This window comes from Sorex araneus, chromosome X (assembly GCF_027595985.1).
Source record: "Sorex araneus isolate mSorAra2 chromosome X, mSorAra2.pri, whole genome shotgun sequence".
Classification (NCBI taxonomy): Eukaryota; Metazoa; Chordata; class Mammalia; order Eulipotyphla; family Soricidae; genus Sorex; species Sorex araneus.
In genome coordinates, this window is record NC_073313.1 from 232163708 (window position 1) to 232182560 (window position 18853).

The window sequence follows — 18853 nt, forward strand, 5'->3', positions numbered from 1 at the left end:
ATTCTTATGATAAAGATAGCATTTTGGAGAAAATGCTATTTCAAATTCATATCACATTGTATCACTTACTATACTCTGCCAGATATATTCCATTTTCATACTCTAACAAATCTTCCTTTGCCACCTCTGATAAGACTTCCTTCCAAGTCACTTTTCATAACTTAAAAAAAAAGAAGAGTTTTCTCATCCCATCTTTGTCATCTTAGTTTAAAACTTCACTCCACTGCACGTATCCTTACTGTTCTGACTGTATAATCGTCATGGCTGGCTGTAATAAGACCATACATATGTCCTCGGACCTAGGTCTGGTCTTACACTTGATGGTGATAAATCAACTCTTATGGAAGATGTGACTGTGTATCTAATTGGCCCACCTGGAAAAATGACAGCACAACTACTATGATACTTTTGAAGATAATCAATGCTAATCTGAGGATTACCAGTTGCCATTAAATGGACTGTAAAATTTAAGGGGGGGGAGGGAACCTCCAGGGTCTGGAGAGATGGCTCAAGGGACTAAAGCAAAAGCTTTGTATACTGGAGCCCAAGATTCAATCCTTATAACACAGTCCCCTGATAACTTCTGGGGGTGACCCATCCCTGAAATTCCCCCCCCCCCATACACACACACACACACCAAAAAAAACCACTAAAAACTAAAAAGTCAAAGATATTAGTACATGACAAATCCCTCCCTCTTTGAATTTCCCAACTGTTTATTCAAACATGACCGGGAAAAAGAGGAGAATGCTATCCCCCCAAGATGAATAGTTTTATTTATGAATATGGATTTTAGCAAATAATTTTTAAATATTAACACCTACCATGTTCTAGGCATTATGCTAAGAATATCACTTTATCTTCACAACATGATACAAATTAAGAACTTTTTTTATTTACAGATAAATTCAAGTTTACAGAGGTAAACTCAAAACTGATTTAATGCCACAAAGCAAGCAAGTGGCAGAGATGCTGGAATAATGTACAGACCAGAAGAGGAAAAGACAAGACAAAAAACTTCAATCCATTGTGCTAACTACTTACACAAAGGAAAGTGCTATAGACCAATGCGCTAGCAGAATTTGATGAATGGGCTATAGGATAAAAGCACTGATGCTTCTTCAATAGTAACCCCAATCGTAACCAGGTCCACACAGTGTTTGAGGTCAACTATAGAGCAGGCAAGCATTTCAGAAAACACATAAAGACAAAGACTCACAGAAGAACATGGTTTAGCTAAGAGAAGAGAAATTTAACTCTGAATGAGGGTAGGAAATGCAAGCAGATTGGGAGGGGGTGAAAAGGAAGACTTAAGTCCGATTGCAGAGCCCCTAAATTTCTTGACTAGAAAGCACCATTGATCTGAGTGAAAAGACAATGTACTGCAGGGATGAAGTACAGTCAAGTTTGAATACACGTATCAGGGGACAAAATAAAATCCATTTCCCAGTCTGAAATACTGAGAATTTCTGCTTTGTTTTAGAATGGTCTTAATTTGCATTTCTCCCAGTATTTCTCAAGTACTAACCAGACCCAACCCTGCTTGTTTAGTTTCCAAGATCAGGTGTTCAGGATGATTGGACTTAGACTTAATTGGCATAACTATGGAACAAAAAAGATCCAATAAAGAGGGGTAAATAGAAGATACAAGAACACTGTATGCTGACAAATGAAAGAAAAGCAAGACTCCAAGAAAGGCAATCGATTCACTAGGAGAGAGGACAACCTCAGTCACACGATAGCCACATGAGGAGATGATCTCCCTCATGTGGCTATCGGCCCCCACCACCCTGCAGAACACCTGTTTCAGCACATCATTAAGTCATCTCTGCTACTGTCTCTATGTGGCTCTCTTCTCTTCACAACTTAGTAACACATTTCCACACCCACACCTCCAAAAGCAGGTGCCAATGCTTTTTTCTGTCTTCCAAAGTTCTTTTTCCCCCTCCACATGTAAGACAATGAGATACATCTGCAATAGCTCTAAGTGCCTATCCATCCTGACAGGTAGAGAAAAAAAAGATCAAGGACTGAACCTTTCTTAATGGGAACAAGTCACAAATGAAAAATAGAAACTGTGTATATTTTATTTGCATAGCATAAGATCCCCAGATGGAACTATTAAATACATGGAAATATAATTGAGCTATTTATCAGGAAAAGACAATGTAATGAATTGTTGCATTATAAAGAGTCCTGTTAGAGCAGAGATAGTCAATCTGTGATCTCCTACTTCCCCTATGGTAAGTAAGTATAAAAAAGAGCACTATTGCCAAGAACTACTGCAGATTTTTTGTAATCTATTTTGAATTAATCTATAAATTACTATTACTAGATCTTTGGTTCCATAAATCAGAAGAAAACTTTTAAAAATAAGTTATCAGTGTATCTTCTCACAACTCCTAGGTTTACATTTTAAAATTTATTTTTTATCCTGAAAAATTTTCAAAAGCACCTATGTGATCAGTTTTTAACATCACAGATTTTAAAATCCTTAATTTTTCTGATAAGGAAATTGTTTCAAAAATAAGACTTCTTCAACCACCTGCATGCTTAATAATGATGCCAGATTTAAAGTCTAGTTTTCCTCAATGTTCATACTCTTTCATTAAACCTAAAAATAAAAACCAAATTCAGAAATACTCTCTCCAGGTGTAATCTTCCTGCCACAATTAGCTTTTGACCTCTGTTCTCCCAAACAAGTTGTGTCCAACAATGCTACTTCTCTACCAATAACCACTCTCTTTTCCTTCCTGAGTATTCCACACACTTTTTTTTTTTTCTGAGTGGCATTATGTCAAATACAAACACATGATTTCTTAGGCTGCTGTATCTAAAACTTAAATAAATGACAACATCCTAGGCAAACATGTCTTTTCCAGGAAGTAAAGATATAACTCCACAATGAGAGATACTTGGCGTTTTCCCCTTCTTCTTATGCTTTCTTCCTGCCTAGAATTTGAATTGTTTGGAAGTACAGGAAGCATTTTGAAGGGAACCAAGAAAAAAAAATCTCAGAACAGAACCACAGTCATGTCCCAGGCAGGATTATGGAGATAGGTCACCATCATAGGTCACATACATAAGGCAAATAAATAAAACACCTCTTTGGTTAAGCCACTATTGTTGAGTTTCTACTACATGTAGTCACTTGCAGTCTTAACTGATTAATATCTAAGTCAACATCTTAATATGCACGGACACATTCCTAGCGCATCAATCCCCTGACTCAAAACCTCCAGCCAAGAGACCACTAAATAAACCATTAACTTTTCAGCCTGGCAGACAAGCCTCTCTGAAGTACATTCTTGATTCTAGATACATCTTCAATAGATTCTGCACACCAGCCAAACAACTGTTTGTCAACCATCTCTCTTCCTTCCCTCTTTCCTATACATCAAAATCCTACGGTCTTGTCAAAAGCCTTATCATATTTCACTTCCCCCATCAGTCTAAATGGATCCCTTCAATCTTGTGAAATAACTCCCTCTTTTGAACTCTCAAAGCAGTTCTGTGTGCCCTTTCCTGTGTTACTCTTCATGACAGATACTAGTGTGTTCTCTGACTAAGAGGCACTAGAGAGCATGCATGGTCTTGTCATTGGTATGAAAGACTCAACATCCCCCCCCCCCGCCTCGCTGCAGAGGGCCTGACACACAGCAGATGATTAATATTCACTTCCTAAATTGAATTAATAAACACTTCCCCCTCTCCTAATGCATCTCTGACTGATCCCGGAAAGAGTCCACGCCAACACTCTAATGACTTATGAGGGAGTATGTGTGACAGCAGGAGTGAGCTGAGCTGCAGTTCAAACTGCTGTATTGTTTTGACACCAGTACAAGTGATAATGGGCTGTTACTCGGTGTGTCAAAGCGCTCACTCAAGACTAGTGCACCAGCCTCTCCTGCCTGTCACAAGCCCCAGTCTTGCAAGCCTTTCCATTCTAAACACCATGTGGCTTCTGGCTTTCTTAAAGAAAGCTGATAGGACTGGTCACTCCTCTGCACAGGGATCACAAATAAAACAGAGCAATTCCAACAGGGGCAAGAGTTCCACTGGCACACACCTGTCTTTCCAGGAAGAATCCCTGCATGTGAAGGGGTAAAGCAATAGGACACTGTGGCAGGGAACTGATCACATGGGCAGGATAGAATTTTCTAATTAGTTAAAAGCTGAAACACAGCAACTCTGAGGAGGCATTCTGTTCAGATTGCATAAAATGTTGGAAATAATGAAAGAAGAAGTCTACAGGATGAGAGACTGTGCAAATTTGAATGCTATTATGAAAAAAATAACAAATAAGACTGAATGCCAAAACATTTACATATTAAAATATAGGGCTTAAAGTGAGAAACTTGCTGTTCTTCTTCAGAAAACAGGGTTATGAAACATACCTTCTATATGTATGACCTCAGGCCCCAATGGAAAATACTATCAATAACAGAGAAGTTCTAAGCCTGTCATCTGCCAAGTTCTCAAGTAGATAGATGTTCAAAATAACTCTTGTTACACATACATACATGAATACTATGTCATCAACATTATAAATCTCTGAGAAAATAATCATTAGCCACATGAATCAATTAAAGTGCAATATTATATTACTTTAATTTATAAGCCACTATAAGAAATATGATATAAAGTAGCACTGCTTTAACAAGTATTTAATACAAAGAAGACAAGCTGATAAAATGTAACTGAGGGAACGTTGATATATTTAGATATACACATAGTAATTAGAATGCTATAGGTTACTTATTTAAGACAGTTACTGGATGATTTCAAACCTTTGTGTGAAATATAATTAAAACTGATGAACAGCAAAACAAAACAAAAATACAAACAATAGACACTGACAACAGAAATTAGGTACCTGAGAAAAGAGGGAAGGGAAAAGGAGATGAGATGGATGTGTTTAAAAAAATGTCAAATGCTAAAAAAACAAATGTAGCCAATTTTTTAAGTATATATATGTACATATATAGTTGACAAAAAGAAAAAACAATGTTTAAATGAATTAATCTCTCGAACCTGCTGAGTGCCCAGAGTCCCACAATCCCCCTAACACCTCCCCAATACAGATCTGCTGTGGCCACAGAAACCTTTATTTATGATAGGAAGCCAGCACTGTATTCCTTTTGATTCAGTCCTTCTCCTTCTGGGGTCTGTTTTCTAGCACACTGCCCTGTGTAAGCCTCTGAGCAGAGCCTCTGAGCACACCACTCTCTTGTTTGTAAATCCAGCAAGTCTCTCTAGTCAGGGGCAGCATCTCCACTCCCACAGTGGTGCTCCCACAGCCACTGCTCCCACAGTCACTGACAACTGCCATGCTGTAAAACACACAGGACAGAGTATACAGGACAAGTTGAAAATAAGACAACTGGACCCAGGAAGGAGTGGGTTCCAGAACTTGGCAGCAACCTCAATATTTGGCAGAAAGAATGTGCATTTATATTTTAGTGTTTTTCAGTTATTTTCATAAAGGTGTGGTACTATTCTACCACCAATTGGGTTATTTTGTCTAAGATCTAGTAAATTATACTTGTGGGAGATTGAATGGATTTAAAAGATCCACAATTTTTAAAATGCTACTTTATGTACAAACCTATGAATGGATAATTAACAAAGAGAAAATTGTCCACTAATAATTATATTTAACTTCCAGTCATACCATGCAATTTTTAATACAGATTTACCTTTGTAATTATACTTTTCTTAGAGTATTATTAGTCTTCAGTTGGGAATTCTAGTACTAAAATTAACACCCACCAAAACAAAGTGAAACCACACATCTGCTAGCGGGTGAAAGAGAGGTTTCCAAACGCTGCATTTTCCCACAGGTAAAACATGTCTATTTTTTTTTAAAGAATAGAATATTGATCAAATAAAAGCAAGGGCGGAGGAGACAGAAATGTTTTAAAAACTAGGAAAGGAAACAGGAACAGGAAGAATGAGAAGAGACTGAAAAGGTGAGGGGAAAAGAAGCCAATAAATCAAATTAAAACTGCTACTTTGGACCTCACCACCATTTCATTTCACACTGCCCTATTTTACAAGCTACTTGCATTGTGCTGTAACATAACTCATAAGACCTCGTGTCTTCAGCTAGTGGAACTCTTTAGTCACATGTCTATCACTATTTTTTTTAAAAAGTCTTGATTATTTAGCCCAGGTAAAATAAGAGAAAAAAAAAAGAGGCAAAATAATGGGACTCAGATGTAAAGATGCCTCCTGTGAGACGCTCCAGGAGAAAAATAAAATGAAGGAACCATAATTCAAAGGTGACGTTCCATTCAAATTTTCCAGGATACAAATATCTACTGACAAAGCGTCCCCAGGGGGAAAACATTTACATTCCTTCCGCTCCAAACAGTCCCAGATTTGCCCCAGATTTGCTTTGAGGCAGTTCCACAGTAGAACCACATCAGAAGAAGATAAAAGACCCAGAAGATAAAAGATATGAGAAACTATCTTATGACAGTTCAGAAATAAGTCAGGTGAGAAAGGGAAAATAGCCTGTTTTTCCAATGCAACTGTGGAAAAAGTTGTGCAAAATAAGATGACTTCATTATAGGCAAGTTACATTTGTACTGACATAAGAATGGTTGAACAGATGCAAAATATGTCTTACTCAATGAAAAGCACTAGCTAATTTGGTTATAAAAAGAGTGGAGAAAATTTTAAAAGCTGATTTGTCATTAATAAAAGTTATTTCATTGGGCAGTTTTGAGTCACAACCTGCATAACCTGCACCCTTGAACACAAAGGCTACTCCTGCCTCTGTGCTCAGGGATCACTCCTAGAGTTACTTGAGCAAGGGCAGGAATTGTTTCATAGATGATAAAGCTGAAGTGACACGGAACCGGGAAGGAGAAACACCAAAGACCTCAATGTCCACAATACTTACTCACCTAACTCTTTCTTAGGGAAAAGAAACCAGAAATAAATGTCTTTAGCCATTTTATATCTTTAGCCATTTGTGATCCTTATATTAGAAGTTAAATATTTTTTAAAGCATAATGTACAACTGTGAAATTTTATCAATGACTCTTTTCAATCTTCCAGGTTTGGGCATATGCTTTGCAAGCATGAAGCCTGCGTCAGTGGCATCACTTGGTAGGTCACCAGCCCTGCAGAGAGTGACCCTCAAGCAGAGTCCAGAGCAGTCTCTGAGCAACATCAGCTGTAGTCATCCCCCAAAACAAAACCAAACAAAAATTTTTAAGCTGACTTAGCTTTACATCCTCACAATGCTGTATACACAGTATAATTTTTTGTTGAATTTTTCTTGTTTAATAAAATCTAATATTTTAATTGGATAGCCATTTTCAGCTGACTTTTTCTCAGGCACAATAGAAAATGTAACTGAAAAGGAAAAATTCCATACAATATCTAATGCCAAGATTCCATTACATAAAATAACACATATTACCTAAATGCATCAAGCAGGCTGGAATCTGATGTAAAATAAACCAAATTTCACCTTATGGATTTGTTTTTTTCTTTGATCCAAATACCTGGTCTACACTCCTGTTCTGAGTGGTTTTAGCATACTCTGTGAAAAACTCATCACTGCCCAGCAAAAAAGCAACGCATCCATCCGCTATCACTGGCAGTTAAGCTCTCTCAACTTTCTGTTCCACAAAAGCTAATAATATTATTTTCCTGAAATCCCTAAGTGTACAAACAGAACTATCATTGTTCCACACATTTCAAAGCCTTTTTAAAATTCAGGACAAAAAAATAATTGTGATGGCCTAGGGACCTCTAGGGCCTCTGAGAGGTACTTAAACTCATAATATCCAAATATTGAGTTGCAGTCTTCTTTCAGCATAGAGATCTGCATCACACGACAGACTGTAGTGCAGTGGGGAAAAACTGTTCGTAGTCCAGTCTTACTTTGACTAATTGGCCTTCACATACCTTCAGTCAGCAGATACCTCCCAAAAACCCACTAAATGTGCTAAGAACAAATTTCTAAATGCCATCCGCATGTGTCCTAAAAATGGCTCTTTTCCCATACAGGATTAAACAAAGCATTTCTGGAGTGCATTTATGCAAAAAAGGTCAACTAGAAAGATGTATCTGCATTCTATGACATTAGAAGTTCAACCTGGGCTTTGCTTGACAGGATGTCTAAAAAGAATTTTAGTAGTAAAGGCTGTAAATCACCCTGGGATGCCCATGTGAAAGCAGTCCCGCCTGGGAACCGTTCCTGTCATATTGTAGCGCACTCAGCTGCTCCATCCCTGCAAACAGCACTTGTAATGAAAACAATGCCATATATCTTGATTTGTCAGAGAACAAATCAGTTTTATCTGTTCATTTTGTGGTTTAGTGTCATAGGTATTTTAGAAAACATAATTTATAATTCCTCATGCAATTATATATGAAATTAAATCATCTCACTTTTCCAGAAGCATCAAAATATTTCACATTAAGTAGGATGCACTTGTAATGCCTTTGAAGTTCTTTTCCTCCAATCTACTCATAGAAGAAATAGAAAGGAAGAAAGGAGAGGAAATACGTAGCATTTTAATCAGACTAGTTACATTAAGTCAGGCCTTATAGATCTTTTCATTTATATTATTATAAACTGCTAGAAAGGGGCAGGGATATTTTGGTTTAGTCATTAATTCAATAAATATCATCTGAGTTGTGAACATTTGAATCCTGGCTGCAACCCTAACTTGCCACGTGCCCCAAGGTTAATTCACTTAAACTTCTATATGCCTTGGTTTCCTCAGTTATAATTGAAGATAATTGCTTCTTTGCTACACATAGTTTGTAGGTATTAAATTCTCACATGTAACATACTTGGAACAGTGTCTGACACACAGTAAGCTCAGTGCACCATCATTTCAATTAGCAACAACACTATTTTTTAAGAACCAAACATGCATGAAAATGTAACCAGACTATGTTTTACTAAATAATACTGAGGCAGTTGCCTGGCAGATAAGAAAAATAAATCCTGGGGCTGGAGTGATAGCACAGTGGGTAGGGCGTTTGCCTTGCACGCAGCCGACCCGGGTTTGATTCCCAGAATCCCATATGGTCCCCTGAGCACGGCCAGGGGTAATTTCTGAGTGCAGAGCCAGGAGTGACCCCTGAGCATCGCTGGGTGTGACCCAAAAAGCAAAAATAAAAATAATAAAATAATAAAATAACATAAAACAGAAAAATAAATCCTATCTGTGGATGCTTGAGTAGTGAACTTTTAAGATGACGCAGTATTGGGGCCGGAGCGATAGCACAGCGGGTAGGGCGTTTGCCTTGCACGCGGCCGACCCGGGTTCGATCCTCGGCATCCCATATGGTCCCCCAAGCACTGCCAGGAGTAATTCCTGAGTGCAAAGCCAGGAGTAACCCCTGAGCATCGCTGGGTGTGACCCAAAAAGAAAAAAAAAAAGATAACGCAGTATTTATAAAGACTTAAGTGATACCTTAGTCCCTGGAAGTACATACCACCCTTCCAAAAATTTTTATCTCCCAAATTTACAATAGAGTTTGGCCAATTTTCTTTTTTATCTCCATGACTGAGTTAATATCTGCCTACGGATTCAAATTCATAATCTTATCATTATTATAGAAATTTTCTTCTTAAAAAGACAGAAAAGCAGTTGTTGGTCTGGTAAAAGAGACTGGTGTTGGGACACTGTATGACTGATATTCAACCATGAATAACTGTGTAACTGACAATGGTTCAATTTTAAAAATAATAAATTTAACCTGGGACACTTGCCTTGCATACAGGTGACCCAGGTTCAATCCACAGCATCCTATATGGTTCCCTGAGTCTGCCGAGTGTGATTCCTAAACTCACAGCCAGGAATAAACCCTGAATATATCTAGGTGTGGTCCCAAAACATATGGATAAATAAGTTTAAATAAATTACCTTTTAAAAAAATAAACAGCAAATAAGTACATTTTAAAATCCATTGAGGTTTATACGTGATTTAAAAAAAAGAAACCAGCAACAAATTACAACTTAAAGTGGTTTGTAACTTATCTGACTTATAGATTTATATACATGTGATAAAACACTGGTTTATAATTAAAACTTTTTTCACATAAATTGAGTGTGACAACATAAGTACATTTTAATGTGATATATGTATGATAAACAGATAATATTTGTAAATCTTGAATAATCCTTGCTGTCTGTTATGAAAATTCTAGTAAACTAAATTGATTATGCTGAATCTATCCTGAAAACCTAATTAGTTGGCTGAAAGTAAATAAGTCCCTTTATCCAAGGACCACTATATAATTTCACAGGAAGGAAATTGTCACTTCCTCCAAGGTGCAAGCTTGATGACTCCAAAGAAGCACATGGAAGGGAAAGAAACCATCATGAGGGTACAAAGGTACCACTGCAAAAAGGATGCAGGGTAGATGGCCAAAGGAGGTCTGATGTATTCCAACATCTCATACCTGCTAAACTACACAGATGATTAAGAAAAGAAGTTGAACTCATCTTAGAACTCTAAAGGAAGAAAGATAGAGGGATACTCTTTTTTTTTCCCATTGTATGGAGATTCCAAGGTCCAGTAGAAACCACCACCACCAACCGCCAACGGGATTACAACTCACTGCTCCTGTAAGCAGGGAGCTTTCACAATTCATCTGACAAATTCTCTACCTCCAATAGTGGGTTGTTCTCAATCAATTCAATCACAGGGAAAACCCTGCCTATGAGTTTCCCCCAATGACTCTTTCATAAAATCTCCATCCTTCTCCACAAACCAAAAAACAGAGGCTGAAAAATAGACAAACTGTCATCAGTTATTAATTCCTGGGCCAAGGGACATCTTTCACACAGGACTGTCATTGTGAAACTAGTAAGCACTCAGTAACTAACCCACACAATGCTGCATATGTGCTTTTTAAAGAGGAGAGAGACCAAAATGTGGGTAAGAACATGACTATTATAAAAACAAAATATGAAATTAATTAACCAAAGTTTCCTGAATGACACAATGTCTTTTTTACTCTAAAAAAAAAAACAAAACTTGACTCTTTACCAAATACAGAGGTAAGAAAGGAAAGAGCAGGCCAATGCTTTCTGTTTTTAAATAATTGACCTCTTACCTGCAATGAGTCAAATGAGAAGAACTTGATTTTCAAAGGATAACTGTATTCTTGCATAAATGTCAGAATAAGTCACTCTGTCAGACATGAGGTAGTCAGTGTTTGTACTTAACACCTAATTTAATGTGACTCCTCATAAGTCCTTCTAAATGATTAAAGTAAAACTAATATTTTACATTTGAATTGAAAACCAAAAACTTGACTACTGTATAGTACTAGAAATAAGGAATATATTAAATTATACATTTTAAAACCAAGCAAAAACCACAGGAGAAATCATTGCAGATATGTTCTCAACATATGTTCTCAATGTAAAAGAATTCACAGGGTAGTAACTAGAACCCCCTATGTTTATATGTTATCTACATATAACTATGTTATATACATTCATCTACTAGTAATTGGTTCATGGGGGATATTTTCTTTTCTACTTGCTCTGCATTTTTTAGTTTTCTAAAATTGACATTCCTTTCTCATCAAAAAATATTTTAAATATATATATATATATTTATAAGGATGTTAGCTATACATCTTTATAAATCAGTGGGAACCCATAAAATAAGCTCTCATAAAATGCCACCCCAAGCAGCAAGCTCAATTTTGTTATTTAAACTCAAAGCAAGTTCCCCACTAACTTTAAAAATGTACATGCTCATTCAGTTACCAATTCCAAAATGTCAATCCTTAATTTATGCCTGTAAAATATAATTAGTATTAGCTTAAACTCTAGACTAAATTGACAAACTCAAAATGGAATGCCATTATATGGATGTTGGTTAAGTATACATTCTTTGGAGCTAGTTTGCAGTGCCAGCCAAGCTATTTCCATCTCTGAGTATCACTTTCCTCATTGATAAAATGTGAACAATATTATATACTTCATGGGGTTACTGTGCAGTTTGCTGAATGAATATACATTAAGTACCCTGTAGTGTTTGGGCACTAAGTATTAGCCAATTTAATTAAATACATTTAGTGTACAAGTATACTAAATATTAAATAATCCTAACAGAATGACAACATAGCTAATATGTAAAAAATTCAGTTTTCTTCACATAACCTAAAGTATGGCTTAATTTATAAATTAATTCTATTTGATATTTATCATATTTCAAACATGGTTAAATAACACAGTTATCTTCAGAAAGCAAAGGCTTGAGGCTGGAGCAATAGTACAGCGGGTAGGGCATTTGCCTTGCACGTGGCTGACCTGGGTTCGATTCCCAGCATTCCATATGGTCCTCTGAGCACTGCCAGGGGTGATTCCTGAGTGTAGAGCCAGAAGTAACCCCTGTGCATTGCCAGGTATGACCCAAAAAGCAAAAATAAAAAAAAAAGAAAGCAAAGGCTTAACTTTTTATGCACTTACTTCATTTTATTTTAAGGTTCAAAAACCCTCAATTTGGGGTAGGGGGTTGTGGCTTAGTGAGTAGAGTGCCTATCTTGATGAGGTTTGAGTGACTGGCACTGCTTAGTGATATATGCTTTATAACAAATATTTGAGCCCCACAACTAACTGAGCAATCACCATAAACATTTTTCCCAAGGACAGTGACAAATGGAAAGGAAGAACTTTCAATTCTGTTCCAGCTAATCAGCTACTTCCCCAAAATCTAAGCTTTCCAAAACCTCCATTCTAGACAAGATGAAGAAAATAGAGTAAAAATGACAAAATACAATGCTAGTGTCTTTATAACATTTCATTATTTATTTATTTGTTGACCTGGCTACCTTCCCTAAGTAACCTAAAAATTTTTAGGAAAGGGTACATTGTATGTTTGGTACACTGGGTGTCCCAACGTCTGGAATTATGTCTGGTATGTAATTAGGACTTAATAAATACTTATTAAATAAGTAAAATGATGCTGCCCTAATGAACCAGATAACAATACTATGATCTTTAAATGTTTCTTTGTCATCTTCTTCTCCACAAGATGGGAATAGTAAAACCCAACCATATTTCATCCCAATAGTTCTCAAAATACTGAAATCACACTGAAGTGCTTTCTTTCCAAACATGTGTGATTTACCTTCAGTTACAGAGTACTACTAAATCAGGACTCACACACACAAAAAAACTCTCCTCACCCCCCACTTAAGGAATTGCCTATTCCCAGCAAAAGAATATGACATCTAGAACTGTTATTACCATGTGTTGAAGCAATATCCTTAAGAACCACTATCTAAAGATGGTAAAACCTGGTCAGGTTTTTTTGTTCATGACCAAGGTGCCCTTTTCACAGAGTTCCCAGGATGGTAGGCCCAGCTTTCATCTGAGAGTTTATTGGCCCTAAGGAGTCAAATTTTGGAGACACTGGGTGAAAATGTGTTAAAGCTGTCCAGCATCAAAGTCTTAGATTTAGAAAACTGAAAAAAAGAATATGTACCTCCCTGGGAGTGCAAGCTAGAATCTGAAAGGAATATTGGGCACTATTTGCATATAACCCATAGCAATCATTTCCATCCCCAGTAGCCAATTTTTAAAACAGAAACACAGATTTTTTTAAATTCTGGCCTACAAATGTTTCTTCAAACCAGTGAGAGGTGGATAGATAAGAGTAATATCTTTGTGTTTTTCTCTTTGACACACAAATAATTTTGCCAATTACTGCTGTTAAGTAAGCAAAAAGCAAAAACCACGTGCTGGGCCTGGAGATAAGACTTTCAGAGTCCTCAATACAGTCTTCACACAAAAACATTCCTTTTCAATGTACTGGGCTTTAAACACTCATCTTCATCATCTGACATATATCTGGCAGCTCAGGAGCCAAACCAAAATGCTCCTTTGTGACCAAAGGGTAAGCTTTTCATCCCTGCTGCCCCCAGTTAGAGTTTGTCCTCTAACTCACTGCAAAGAGAAAAGGTCTGACACCTCTGGGTTCTGCTTCACCTGCTATACTATCTAAATAAATAATTGGTCATATATTGATACTATGTAGATGAATAAATTGTTAAGGAGTTGATATTCTTTAATAATTTTAATAATACTGTATCTGAGATACTTTGGTTATGTAAGATCACTGTCACTGTCACTGTCATCCCGTTGCTCATCGATTTGCTCGAGCAGGCACCAGTAACGTCTCCATTGTGAGACTTGTTGTTACTGTTTTTGGCATATCGAATATGCCACGGGTAGCCTGCCAGACTCTGCCGTGTGGGCAAGATACTCTGGATAGCTTGCTGGGCTCTCCGAGAGGGGCGCGAGAATCGAACCCTGGTTGGCCTTACGCAAGGCGAACACCCTACCCGCTGCGCTATCAATATAAATGTAAATATATATATATATATATATATACACACATGATTACAGTTCTGAAATTTCACACCAAAGAATTTAAATTATTATATTTGAATGGTAGCATTCTTCTCTATCTGAAAAACAGAAAGCAGGAATATAAATATTTTATTTTTTATTACATTTAGTTTTGGGGTCACATCCAGCAATGCTCAGGAGTTACTCCTGGGTCCACTCAGGACTTTCTTTTGGTGTGAGTCAGGGCACCCGATGGGATGCCACGGACTGATCCTGGGTTGGGCATGTGCAAGGCAAGCCCCTGACCTGCTCTACTATCTTTCCAGTTTTAAAGAATTTAAATATTATAATATTATAAAATGTTCTATGACCATGAACCTTTTTAGAGTTTATCATTAATGTCAAGGGACATAGCTAAGAAATTTAACACTTACCACCACTTACCGTGCATGTGTGAGGTCCGAGGTGAGATCCCTGTCACTTGCCCTCCACCCCCAGAAACAAACAAACAAAAAATCTGTTTCAACAAACAATCTGTTTCAAAACAGATTTTAAGGAATCGGAATAAGTATAATATAGCCAAGAGTAAGAGTCTCATCAGTGGATAACTTTGGGGAGAAAAGAGCCATCAAAAATAACAGCACTCATGTAGTTTTTACAAATGTCTTACTAATTCTATTTTTTTACCAAATGAGTTTCTTGAGAGGAACCTATGCTATATATTCTTAAAGCACAAACAGACCAGAATCTGAAGTGAATGCTTCTATCCTATTTTAAAAATCTATACAGGGGCCAGAGAGATAGTATAATGGGTAGGGCTCTTGCCTGCTTGCCTTGCATGCAGCAGACCCGGGTTGGATCCCTGGCATTCCACATGGTCCCAGGAGTACCACCAGGAGTAATTCCAGAGTACAGAACCAAGAGTAACACCTGAGCATCTCCAGGTGTGGCTCCCAATATAGATAAATAAATAATAAATATTTAGACATTAGTAAAAGATAGTTACACTTTAGAACAAAAGAAAAATATTAAAAAACAATTTAGCCAAGTATTAAACCAAGTTTAGATAAATATCCTCCTACTCATGACTCCTCAAAATTAACCACTTTAATAGAATATACTTTAATTATTAAACAAAAGTGTTTTATATCATGGTGAGCCAATCTGTTTAATCTCAATCACTTTTACATGAAAGTCAGAACATTCCAGAATTAAAATAATCAATCAGTCCTTTCAAGAAGGACTTTTATAGTTTAATCAGTGGTTGAACAAATAGCAGTACTTCTATATTAAAAAAAAAGGAAGGACTTTAAACAGCTTTAAAAAGAAGCCAATGCTATCAAAGATAAAACAGATAACTAAAAGTTTTACTAAATATTTCCCTCATCATGGAGAAAGTAATCTGATCATATTTAATGGAATGCTCCCATTGCTATGATTTTTTAAATGGGATTGAAATAGGAATTATAAGGTGAAATCACATTTTAAAATGTTTAACAGGGTCGGGGCTGGAGTAATAGCACAGCGGGTAGGGCGTTTGCCTTGCACGCGGCCAACCCGGGTTCGATTCCCAGCATCCCATATGGTCCTCTGAGCTTGGCCAGGGGTAATTCCTGAGTGCAGAGCCAGGAGTGACCCCTGAGCATCACTGGGTGTGACCCAAAAAAAAAAAGTTTAACAGGGTCTTCACCTTCTGAAACTTAAGAGAGAGATGATAATTTCACAAGCTGACCCTCATGAGTCCTAACTACATATCTATATTTTAAACAACCCATATTTATGAAAATATAAAAAGCTTAAAAGGTAAACAGAACTATGTATCATTCTTTTTTTTTTTTTTTTTTGGTTTTTGGGTCACACCTGGCGATGCACAGGGGTTACTCCTGGCTCTGCACTCAGGAATTACTCCTGGCGGTGCTCGGGGGACCATATGGGATGCTGGGATTTGAACCCGGGTCGGCCGCGTGCAAGGCAAACGCCCTACCCGCTATGCTATCACTCCAGCCCCTATGTATCATTCTTAAAGATACATTGGGACAAGGAAGTTAAGACAAACAATGTTATTTTTGTTTGTGCATGTGTGGCATTTAGTAAATATACTATTTCAGGTATTTCTGAACACACGCATATGCAGATGAAAACACGCATATATATACATTATACACACACACACATTTAGTTCTATCTAGCAGAAGAGAAAATAGTACTGGGGGCTTATTAGAGATCATGTCAGCCCAGCTGGGGTTTCATATTTTGGCCTGTCCAGCTCTAATAGGGTTAAGTACATGGTTAATAGCATTTTTAGTTAGCTTTTTAAGCCCTCCTTTGCAAGCCTTGAGATTTTTTTTTTTAAGCAGCTTGTTTGTTAAAAGTTTGCTTCAAGGCCCAAAATTTCTAAATATGCACCTTTTTTCAACATTGCCCTTATAAAGAAAAAAATTTAGAGGCTCCCAAACATCAGAGGTTAATTAAAGAAGAAAATGTGGAACAAAAGGAAAGCTAAAGAAAGACAAGGCAAGAGATCGTCTTAAATATTTTCGATCAAATTTATAGAGCATGTAAATCTTACTGCTTTAGACAACCTGTCTTTGAAACTTCCTTCCTTTTAAGAAATGTAATTTTTTTACATTTGTTTCCAAAGTTGTGACTAAGCTTACCAGTGATTATTTCAAATCATAATATTTTCAGACATTTATAGGATCATAATTTCAATAAAATTTAATAAAATAAATATGATCTGGAATTAAAACATCAAGTTTAAATTTTAAAAAAGAATTTTTAAGAATTTAAGAAGATGAGAAAATCAGAGAAACACAGTCTTAAGAGACACTTCAATTGGACCGGAGTGATAGGGATAATAGTAGATAGCTTGCCGTGCACATAGCTGACCTGGGTTCCAGGCATAGTAGATAGCTTGCCGTGCACATAGCTGACCTGGGTTCCAGGCCTGGAACTCTATAAGGTCTCCCACCCCTGCCAGGAGTGAGCCCTGAGCACAGGCCCAGGAGTAAACCTGAGAACCACTGGGTGTGGCCCAAAACAAAATAGAGAGACCACAATCAACTTTTGGTCTTTTTAAATTACAGATTCACATGGTTCCTGATCTGAGTAAACAACCACAAAGAAAATAAGATTGTAAAATAACTAGGAAAATTTTGACTTTGGGACTGGATATTTATTGATACTGAGAAATTACCTTTTTTTAAGACTTATGTTTCACTGTGGTTTCGTTTGTAAAAGGCAACCTTTACTAAATATTTATGAGTAAACTATGCTATCTGGAATGTGTTTAAAAATATCTATTGGAGAAGAGATGTAAAAATAGGTGAAGACAGAAATGAAACAAGATTGACCATGAATTGCTAACTGCTTATCAGGAGATGTATCCAGGAGTAAAATATATAATGTATCTCTGCTTTTGTTTCATATTTTCATTTTAAATAATATATTTCATATCTCCATTTTAGAAAATAAATTTTATGGTGCACTGAACTGTGCAATAATTAAAACTGAAAGTGTACTAATTTCTAATCATTAAATCTATATTGAAAGTAGGAATATATGTGTTTTCTTCCCAATAGTATGTTGGGAAGAGCTACTAATAACAGCCACAACATCTAGAAAGTGAATAATAAATTAATCAATAAATAAATGTCTATTTTATAAAATCTTCTTCAAAATTATTTTATAAAAATAACTTTAGATTATGTTTTTAGCCTTATTCTATTTTTTTAACTTTTGTTTTCAGTTCATAGACTGAAAATATTCTCCCCACATATAATGCCTTCAAACAGAGAAGGTCCAGATACACACTGACAAGCTTTAGGGGCCGGAGCAATAGTACAAAGGATATGTGACAAGTATTCAATCCCCAGAAATTCATATGGTGCCCTGAGCTACAGGAGTGATACCTAAGCATAGAACCCTGAGCACCACTGAGTGTGAGGGGCCCTCCTCCACCCCTCAAAAATAAACAAAATGTCCAAGTTTTAATCAAAAGAATTTGAATGCCAAAACTCCAATATATATAAGCAGTTTTTAATAACTACTTCTTTCTTTTGATTCAACACATCATTATGAAATGATTTTCCACCATAAGCATAACCAGAAAATCATTTACAATGGAATAATGACATAGAATAATCTGGAAAGGGTAGTATTTAGTCAAGAAGCAGTCAAATAATATTTCACTTCTGAAAAAAAAAATTGCTAACTCAGAATCAAAGTTAACATTATGGTTAAATAGGGGAAAGTATTACTCCTTGATAGAGTTTATTTAAAATGGCCCTTAAAATAATGTTTTCAATCAAATTTATTGAATATAAATTCAATTTATTAAATCAAATTTACTGAATATAAAATCATGTAGTATTGTGTTATTAAAGGAAGTAATACTTTCTGGTTTTAAATCTAAATCTAGTTATTGAAGAAAGCAAACTAGTGCTCTTCAGAAATGCATACACATCTCAAGGGTCATAAATAACATCTCCCAACAGCAATTA

The 18853-nt window shown here is 36.5% G+C and overlaps 1 protein-coding gene and 1 pseudogene across 2 annotated transcripts in view; one reads left to right on the plus strand and one right to left on the minus strand.

Annotated features, from left to right (window-relative positions):
* SATB2 (SATB homeobox 2) overlaps window positions 1–18853 on the minus strand; it is a 206940-nt gene that overhangs the window by 149835 nt on the left and 38252 nt on the right. The gene's annotated exons all lie outside the window — the stretch shown is intronic.
* Window positions 224–332, plus strand: LOC129400614 (small nucleolar RNA SNORA72; annotated as a pseudogene).